We start from the raw sequence: 10,000 nt of genomic DNA, 5'->3' as shown, positions 1-10,000 counted from the left end.
CTGCGCGAGTCCACGGGCGACATAACGCACTACAGCGTCATGGCGCTTGACCCGGGACCCGTGCGTCCTAAAGCAAGCCTGAAGTACGTGGTTGGCGGTCTCCACGGCCTGGCACCCCGCGCGGCATCTGGTGTCCGCCTCCCGCCCGCGACTGCGCCGTGCCTTCGTAGGGAAGGCGTTGATGCGGGCGCGGAGGGCGTCGATGTATTCACGCCCAGATAGCAGGCGACTGGTGTCGGCGACCCACTGATGTTGGCCACTGACGGCGGCAGAAGATGACAGCGCCGCACCGTCAATGGCGATGTGTAGGCGCGCCGCCCACATTTCCCCAACCTGCGTTGACGATTTGAGGAGGTGGCCCTCCCACATTAGGTGGCGCTCCAGCACCTCCATCTCACGCTGCACCTCATCCATGCCTGCACCGTCGCAGGCTGGCCCTATCTTCTTCAGCGCCAGGAGACGGGACCGACGGAGGGTCGGACCCATCCATCGGCAAGATGGAATGCCGAGGCCCCCCTGGGCAACAGGAGCGTGGAAGTATCCCAGGGGGGTGTCCGCCGGAAGGCGGAACCATCTCCTGACGGCGGCCCGGATGGTGACGTCGGCCGACTTCAATGCACCCACCCGGGTGCGGCTGAGGGCCAGCCCGTGGTACAGGCCAGGGAGAAGTACGTTGGTGAGAGCGTGGAGGCGCTGTTGCGGCTTCAGCGGAGCTCGGGAGATGACGTCAAGCTGCTCCACCAGGTGGCGACGTGGATTGAAGACACAGCGACCCGCGGTGGAGAATTGCAGCCCCAGGTACCGGAAGGTTTCACCCACACGCAGGGCAGGCATGGTGGTATTGCCTGCTGTGAAGGTGACATTGCTGTCCACCTTCACCTTCTTCTCGCGCCCTGACGCGACTAAGGCGAGGGTGAAACACTTCCGGGCGTTGATCTGCAGCCCCAGGTGGGCGAGGGCTGCGGTAGCTGCGTCGATGAGGGACTGCAAGCCCCTCGGGGTCGCTGCAAACAGCAAGACGTCATCTGCAAAGGCCGCAGCGTTGACTCTGCGACCGAGAATCCGAGCTCCGATGTGGGAGGGCAGTTGGCCTAAAACGTAGTCCACCGCAAAGTTGAACAGGAGGGGGGAGAGGGGATCGCCCTGGCGAACGCCCCGTGTCATAGTTACTCCCGCCGTTTACCCGCGCTTGCTTGAATTTCTTCACGTTGACATTCAGAGCACTGGGCAGAAATCACATTGCGTCAACACCCGCTAGGGCCATCGCAATGCTTTGTTTTAATTAGACAGTCGGATTCCCCCAGTCCGTGCCAGTTCTGAGTTGATCGTTGAATGGCGGCCGAAGAGAATCCGCGCACCCGCGCGCCCCCGGAGGAGCACGCTAAGGCGGACGCGGCCTCGCAGCAAGGAAGATCCGTGGGAGGCCAAGGCACGGGACCGAGCTCGGATCCTGCACGCAGGTTGAAGCACCGGGGCGCGAACGCCGCGCAGGCGCGCGCATCCTGCACCGCCGGCCAGCACGAGGCCGACCAACGGCGAGAGCAGACCACGCCCGCGCTAAACGCCCGCACTTACCGGCACCCCTACGGCACTCACCTCGCCCAGGCCCGGCACGTTAGCGCTGACCCACTTCCCGACCAAGCCCGACACGCCCCGATCCTCAGAGCCAATCCTTATCCCGAAGTTACGGATCCAATTTGCCGACTTCCCTTACCTACATTATTCTATCGACTAGAGGCTCTTCACCTTGGAGACCTGCTGCGGATATGGGTACGAACCGGCGCGACACCTCCACGTGGCCCTCTCCCGGATTTTCAAGGTCCGAGGGGAAGATCGGGACACCGCCGCAACTGCGGTGCTCTTCGCGTTCCAAACCCTATCTCCCTGCTAGAGGATTCCAGGGAACTCGAACGCTCATGCAGAAAAGAAAACTCTTCCCCGATCTCCCGACGGCGTCTCCGGGTCCTTTTGGGTTACCCCGACGAGCATCTCTAAAAGAGGGGCCCGACTTGTATCGGTTCCGCTGCCGGGTTCCGGAATAGGAACCGGATTCCCTTTCGCCCAACGGGGGCCAGCACAAAGCGCATCATGCTATGACGGCCCCCATCAACATCGGATTTCTCCTAGGGCTTAGGATCGACTGACTCGTGTGCAACGGCTGTTCACACGAAACCCTTCTCCGCGTCAGCCCTCCAGGGCCTCGCTGGAGTATTTGCTACTACCACCAAGATCTGCACCGACGGCGGCTCCAGGCAGGCTCACGCCCAGACCCTTCTGCGCCCACCGCCGCGACCCTCCTACTCGTCAGGGCTTCGCGGCCGGCCGCAAGGACCGGCCATGACTGCCAGACTGACGGCCGAGTATAGGCACGACGCTTCAGCGCCATCCATTTTCAGGGCTAGTTGCTTCGGCAGGTGAGTTGTTACACACTCCTTAGCGGATTCCGACTTCCATGGCCACCGTCCTGCTGTCTTAAGCAACCAACGCCTTTCATGGTTTCCCATGAGCGTCGATTCGGGCGCCTTAACTCGGCGTTTGGTTCATCCCACAGCGCCAGTTCTGCTTACCAAAAGTGGCCCACTTGGCACTCCGATCCGAGTCGTTTGCTCGCGGCTTCAGCATATCAAGCAAGCCGGAGATCTCACCCATTTAAAGTTTGAGAATAGGTTGAGGTCGTTTCGGCCCCAAGGCCTCTAATCATTCGCTTTACCGGATGAGACTCGTACGAGCACCAGCTATCCTGAGGGAAACTTCGGAGGGAACCAGCTACTAGATGGTTCGATTAGTCTTTCGCCCCTATACCCAGCTCCGACGATCGATTTGCACGTCAGAATCGCTACGGACCTCCATCAGGGTTTCCCCTGACTTCGTCCTGGCCAGGCATAGTTCACCATCTTTCGGGTCCCAACGTGTACGCTCTAGGTGCGCCTCACCTCGCAATGAGGACGAGACGCCCCGGGAGTGCGGAGGCCGCCGCCCCGTGAAGGGCGGGGAAGCCCCATCCTCCCTCGGCCCGCGCAAGGCGAGACCTTCACTTTCATTACGCCTTTAGGTTTCGTACAGCCCAATGACTCGCGCACATGTTAGACTCCTTGGTCCGTGTTTCAAGACGGGTCGTGAAATTGTCCAAAGCTGAAGCGCCGCTGACGGGAGCGATTATTCCGCCCGAGAGCATCCCGAGCCAACAGCGGCGCGGGTCCGGGGCCGGGCCAGGTAGGTCCGTCATCCGGGAAGAACCGCGCGCGCTTGCCGGGAGCCCGAGCGCCCAAAGGGGCGAATCGACTCCTCCAGATATACCGCCGGGCAGCCAGCCAGGACACCGGGGCTCTGCCCAACAGACGCGAACCGAGGCCCGCGGAAGGACAGGCTGCGCACCCGGGCCGTAGGCCGGCACCCAGCGGGTCGCGACGTCCTACTAGGGGAGAAGTGCGGCCCACCGCACACCGGAACGGCCCCGCCCCGCGGCGAGTGGAAAGGCAACCGGACACGACCCCGCCGCGAATTGCTCCGCGCGGGCGGCCGGCCCCATCTGCCGAGGGCGGAGGCCAGTGGCCGGATGGGCGTGAATCTCACCCGTTCGACCTTTCGGACTTCTCACGTTTACCCCAGAACGGTTTCACGTACTTTTGAACTCTCTCTTCAAAGTTCTTTTCAACTTTCCCTCACGGTACTTGTTCGCTATCGGTCTCGTGGTCATATTTAGTCTCAGATGGAGTTTACCACCCACTTGGAGCTGCACTCTCAAGCAACCCGACTCGAAGGAGAGGTCCCGCCGACGCTCGCACCGGCCGCTACGGGCCTGGCACCCTCTACGGGCCGTGGCCTCATTCAAGTTGGACTTGGGCTCGGCGCGAGGCGTCGGGGTAGTGGACCCTCCCAAACACCACATGCCACGACAGGCGGCAGCCTGCGGGGTTCGGTGCTGGACTCTTCCCTGTTCGCTCGCCGCTACTGGGGGAATCCTTGTTAGTTTCTTTTCCTCCGCTTAGTAATATGCTTAAATTCAGCGGGTAGTCTCGCCTGCTCTGAGGTCGTTGTACGAGGTGTCGCACGCCACACCGCCAGCCGGCTGTGCACGCTACCGAGTAAGTACCGGTATGCGAACCGCCAGGCGACGGGCGCGCATCGCACGTTTAAGGAGACGCGGCCGGCCCCACAGGCGGCCACGACACTCCCAGGTCTGCGAAGCGGGGCAAACGCCGCGCGCTTCAGTATACGTAGCCGACCCTCAGCCAGACGTGGCCCGGGAACGGAATCCATGGACCGCAATGTGCGTTCGAAACGTCGATGTTCATGTGTCCTGCAGTTCACATGTCGACGCGCAATTTGCTGCGTTCTTCATCGACCCACGAGCCGAGTGATCCACCGTCCTGGGTGATCTTTTCATAGTTTCCACCATCTCTTTCGAGACAGTTGCATAGGCGGGACTGAGGCGTGTGGCGGCCCTGTTCCAGCGTTCAGTGTCCAACGGCCTCACGGCCGATGGGCGTCGTACGGCTCCACACCGGAGCGGACAGGCAGTCGGGCGAAAGTCATTCAAAACCGGCGCCAGGCGCCAGGTGCCGCAGGCCAGCCGCTCCAGCGCTTCAGCGCTCGTACCACACAACATTGCCGTTAGTTTTGAGACGAACGCGTGGTTCCGCACGCGGCGCACGGCTACTGCGAGCCGTACAGGTAGCTGCGTGTTGCGCGACACGACACGCACATCGAAAGACATGCAGTCTAGTCGGTAATGATCCTTCCGCAGGTTCACCTACGGAAACCTTGTTACGACTTTTACTTCCTCTAAATGATCAAGTTTGGTCATCTTTCCGGTAGCATCGGCAACGACAGAGTCAATGCCGCGTACCAGTCCGAAGACCTCACTAAATCATTCAATCGGTAGTAGCGACGGGCGGTGTGTACAAAGGGCAGGGACGTAATCAACGCGAGCTTATGACTCGCGCTTACTGGGAATTCCTCGTTCATGGGGAACAATTGCAAGCCCCAATCCCTAGCACGAAGGAGGTTCAGCGGGTTACCCCGACCTTTCGGCCTAGGAAGACACGCTGATTCCTTCAGTGTAGCGCGCGTGCGGCCCAGAACATCTAAGGGCATCACAGACCTGTTATTGCTCAATCTCGTGCGGCTAGAAGCCGCCTGTCCCTCTAAGAAGAAAAGTAATCGCTGACAGCACGAAGGATGTCACGCGACTAGTTAGCAGGCTAGAGTCTCGTTCGTTATCGGAATTAACCAGACAAATCGCTCCACCAACTAAGAACGGCCATGCACCACCACCCACCGAATCAAGAAAGAGCTATCAATCTGTCAATCCTTCCGGTGTCCGGGCCTGGTGAGGTTTCCCGTGTTGAGTCAAATTAAGCCGCAGGCTCCACTCCTGGTGGTGCCCTTCCGTCAATTCCTTTAAGTTTCAGCTTTGCAACCATACTTCCCCCGGAACCCAAAAGCTTTGGTTTCCCGGAGGCTGCCCGCCGAGTCATCGGAGGAACTGCGGCGGATCGCTGGCTGGCATCGTTTATGGTTAGAACTAGGGCGGTATCTGATCGCCTTCGAACCTCTAACTTTCGTTCTTGATTAATGAAAACATACTTGGCAAATGCTTTCGCTTCTGTTCGTCTTGCGACGATCCAAGAATTTCACCTCTAACGTCGCAATACGAATGCCCCCGCCTGTCCCTATTAATCATTACCTCGGGTTCCGAAAACCAACAAAATAGAACCGAGGTCCTATTCCATTATTCCATGCACACAGTATTCAGGCGGGCTTGCCTGCTTTAAGCACTCTAATTTGTTCAAAGTAAACGTGCCGGCCCACCGAGACACTCAATAAAGAGCACCCTGGTAGGATTTCAACGGGGTCCGCCTCGGGACGCACGAGCACGCACGAGGCGGTCGCACGCCTTCGGCTCGCCCCACCGGCAGGACGTCCCACGATACATGCCAGTTAAACACCGACGGGCGGTGAACCAACAGCGTGGGACACAAATCCAACTACGAGCTTTTTAACCGCAACAACTTTAATATACGCTATTGGAGCTGGAATTACCGCGGCTGCTGGCACCAGACTTGCCCTCCAATAGATACTCGTTAAAGGATTTAAAGTGTACTCATTCCGATTACGGGGCCTCGGATGAGTCCCGTATCGTTATTTTTCGTCACTACCTCCCCGTGCCGGGAGTGGGTAATTTGCGCGCCTGCTGCCTTCCTTGGATGTGGTAGCCGTTTCTCAGGCTCCCTCTCCGGAATCGAACCCTGATTCCCCGTTACCCGTTACAACCATGGTAGGCGCAGAACCTACCATCGACAGTTGATAAGGCAGACATTTGAAAGATGCGTCGCCGGTACGAGGACCGTGCGATCAGCCCAAAGTTATTCAGAGTCACCAAGGCAAACGGACCGGACGAGCCGACCGATTGGTTTTGATCTAATAAAAGCGTCCCTTCCATCTCTGGTCGGGACTCTGTTTGCATGTATTAGCTCTAGAATTACCACAGTTATCCAAGTAACGTGGGTACGATCTAAGGAACCATAACTGATTTAATGAGCCATTCGCGGTTTCACCTTAATGCGGCTTGTACTGAGACATGCATGGCTTAATCTTTGAGACAAGCATATGACTACTGGCAGGATCAACCAGGGAGCTGCGTCAACTAGAGCTGAGCAGCCGGCCGCCCGGGAGTGTGTCCCGGGGGCCCGCGCGAACACGCAAGCGTCCGCTCAATTATTCTGCAAACAGGAGGAGGCTGAGCTCCCCTGCACAACACACCTCGAAACCCTCTCAGGTCCCGGCGGCGCGCAGCGCCGTCCTAAGTACTTGGTCGGGTTCGAGAGAGGCGCAATCGCCCGGAGTTAGGCGAGTAGACGCTTTAGGTGCGACCACCCGTGCTCCCAACTGAGCTTGCCGCTGCCGACAGAGGCCCGGGAGCGTGCTGTCGTGGCATTGCCGGCGGGAGACAACACGCGCCACCTACGGTGACCGGCAGCTCCAACGCCAGCGCCACAGAAGGACAAAAGCCCCACTTGGGTGCCGAAGCGAACTCTCCCAGCACAGCGCACGCGCCAACACGTCCGCACAGCTGCGATACAAACCACCTGCGAGAACCGCTGGGGCGACCGAGCAGCAGACGGCGTCGCGGCGCCGAGCGCCGGGCGGCGGCGCATCCTCAGCGCACACAGTCCTCAATCGGACCAGCACACTGCAGATGGCCACCGCGCTTCGCACCGGGCCCGCGAGGACCTACTTTGGCCGCAAGGCGCCGCGAGCAGGGGGCGCCGGCGCGCAGCTGCGCCGCCTGCCGCGTCCGTCGGCCGGCGCGCCTGCCACTGGCCGCCCCCACCAGCCGGCTGTAGCGCGTGCGCCCACGCACCGCGCTGCCAGCACGCCGGGCGGCCCCCCCTCACCGGCCGGGGACGGTCCCACCCAGCCACCGCCGCGTATCGCCTCACACCCAGATCCCCTTTCGCGTTCGTGGGCATGGTGGGTCCCCTTTCACGTTCGTGGGCATGGTGGGTATCCCTGAAACAACCGGTTAATAGCTCGACCGATCGTCGCCAACACTGATTCACCTCTAGCGAGAACAACCGCACCACAATGGGTTACCTGTTGTTCATTTGCGTAACGTCACCAGCAAACGTAGACGTCCATCGCCATTTGCAACGAGTATTGCATGCCTGTGTCAGGTGTCACAACACACTACGTCTGCCCACATAGACGCAACAACATGTGCACGCCTCGAGAACACGTGGAAGGTAGCCCCCGTACGTATGCGGTGTCCATTGCGCGAACGACTGTCAGCCGGCCTCTGCAGGATGTCGCAGATGTGGAACGCGGTGCAACATGCTATCACGGTGTGTGAGAAGAGACGACTACGTCCGAATACACGCTCCACTACATCAACAGACTGCTCATGCTGATCGCCATCCAGGGCGTCCGTTCCTCCCACACGTCTGAATGGCGTACCACACTGCAATCCAGCTCTTATAGGGAGACGACACGTAGCTGCGTGCACAATATTTGGACTGTATGGTCTGCCGTTGCTAGGCGCAGTCGTCGTACGGTCACACATGTGCCACGATGTATCATTCAGTACATACGGACCAATGTGCAGTACAGTTTGTGGGTTTTGCGTACATCGGCGGACAGGTGACAGGCCGTACCACAACGTAGGCTGAGTACGTCGGCATGCGAAGGGCATTGAACATGCAAACTTCTCAACGACCAGCTTGCGAAGGCAGGGGGGAAGGGGGGGGGGCATGTACGTCCTGCTGCTATCCACATTACAGTGTATAGCAGGAGCATGTGGAAAGTCAGCAACACCTGCAAGGTGTTTAACATGACGCGATACACAGGGGACCGGGCAGTGCGAATAGCGAACTATATTGCGAGGGTTGCGGTTAGGCAACACTACACTAATTTAACGAGTTGCATAACAATTACAGAGCAGGTTCAGCGACAACGTGCGTCAGGTTAAGGCGCAATATAGGTTAGGTTGAGGCACAATATAGGTTAGGTTAAGGCACAACATGGGTTACGTTAAGGCACAAATTGGGTTACGTTAAGGCACAACATGGGTTACGTTAAGGCACAACATGGGTTACGTTAAGGCACAAATTAGGTTACGTTAAGGCACAAATTAGGTTACGTTAAGGCACAAATTAGGTTACGTTAAGGCACAAATTAGGTTACGTTAAGGCACAAATTAGGTTACGTTAAGGCACAAATTAGGTTACGTTAAGGCACAAATTAGGTTACGTTAAGGCACAAATTAGGTTACGTTAAGGCACAAATTAGGTTACGTTAAGGCACAAATTAGGTTACGTTAAGGCACAAATTAGGTTACGTTAAGGCACAAATTAGGTTACGTTAAGGCACAAATTAGGTTACGTTAAGGCACAAATTAGGTTACGTTAAGGCACAAATTAGGTTACGTTAAGGCACAAATTAGGTTACGTTAAGGTACAATATGGGTTAGGTTAAGGTACAATATGGGTTAGGTTAAGGTACAATATGGGTTAGGTTAAGGTACAATATGGGTTAGGTTAAGGCACAACGTAGGTTAGGTTAAGGCACAACGTAGGTTAGGTTAAGGCACAACGTAGGTTAGGTTAAGGCACAACATAGGTTAGGTTAAGGCACAACATAGGTTAGGTTAAGGCACAACATAGGTTAGGTTAAGGCACAACATAGGTTAGGTTAAGGCACAACATAGGTTAGGTTAAGGCACAACATAGGTTAGGTTAAGGCACAACATAGGTTAGGTTAAGGCACAACATAGGTTAGGTTAAGGCACAACATAGGTTAGGTTAAGGCACAACATAGGTTAGGTTAAGGCACAACGTAGGTTAGGTTAAGGCACAACGTAGGTTAGGTTAAGGCACAACGTAGGTTAGGTTAAGGCACAACGTAGGTTAGGTTAAGGCACAACGTAGGTTAGGTTAAGGCACAACGTAGGTTAGGTTAAGGCACAACGTAGGTTAGGTTAAGGCACAACGTAGGTTAGGTTAAGGCACAACGTAGGTTAGGTTAAGGCACAACGTAGGTTAGGTTAAGGCACAACGTAGGTTAGGTTAAGGCACAACGTAGGTTAGGTTAAGGCACAACGTAGGTTAGGTTAAGGCACAACGTAGGTTAGGTTAAGGCACAACATAGGTTAGGTTAAGGCACAACATAGGTTAGGTTAAGGCACAACATAGGTTAGGTTAAGGCACAACATAGGTTAGGTTAAGGCACAACATAGGTTAGGTTAAGGCACAACATAGGTTAGGTTAAGGCACAACATAGGTTAGGTTAAGGCACAACATAGGTTAGGTTAAGGCACAACATAGGTTAGGTTAAGGCACAACGTAGGTTAGGTTAAGGCACAACGTAGGTTAGGTTAAGGCACAACGTAGGTTAGGTTAAGGCACAACGTAGGTTAGGTTAAGGCACAACGTAGGTTAGGTTAAGGCACAACGTAGGTTAGGTTAAGGTACAACGTAGGTTAGGTTAAGGTACAACGTAG

The 10,000-nt window shown here is 56.6% G+C and overlaps 2 non-coding genes and 1 pseudogene across 2 annotated transcripts; all 3 read right to left on the bottom strand.

Annotated features, from left to right (window-relative positions):
* LOC126444160 (large subunit ribosomal RNA) overlaps positions 1-4,034 on the bottom strand; it is a 6,063-nt pseudogene extending 2,029 nt beyond the window's left edge.
* Positions 4,035-4,222: 188 nt separating this feature from the next.
* Positions 4,223-4,377, bottom strand: LOC126444163 (5.8S ribosomal RNA). Its single transcript, XR_007582464.1, has one exon. It is a non-coding gene; the product is annotated as a 5.8S ribosomal RNA (ribosomal RNA).
* A 353-nt stretch (positions 4,378-4,730) lies between these two features.
* Positions 4,731-6,639, bottom strand: LOC126444157 (small subunit ribosomal RNA). The gene has a single exon (XR_007582460.1). It is a non-coding gene; the product is annotated as a small subunit ribosomal RNA (ribosomal RNA).
* Positions 6,640-10,000: the final 3,361 nt, after the last annotated feature.

Source organism: Schistocerca serialis, unplaced genomic scaffold (assembly GCF_023864345.2).
Source record: "Schistocerca serialis cubense isolate TAMUIC-IGC-003099 unplaced genomic scaffold, iqSchSeri2.2 HiC_scaffold_241, whole genome shotgun sequence".
NCBI lineage: Eukaryota > Metazoa > Arthropoda > Insecta > Orthoptera > Acrididae > Schistocerca > Schistocerca serialis.
This window is presented reverse-complemented; position numbering and strand designations above follow the sequence as displayed.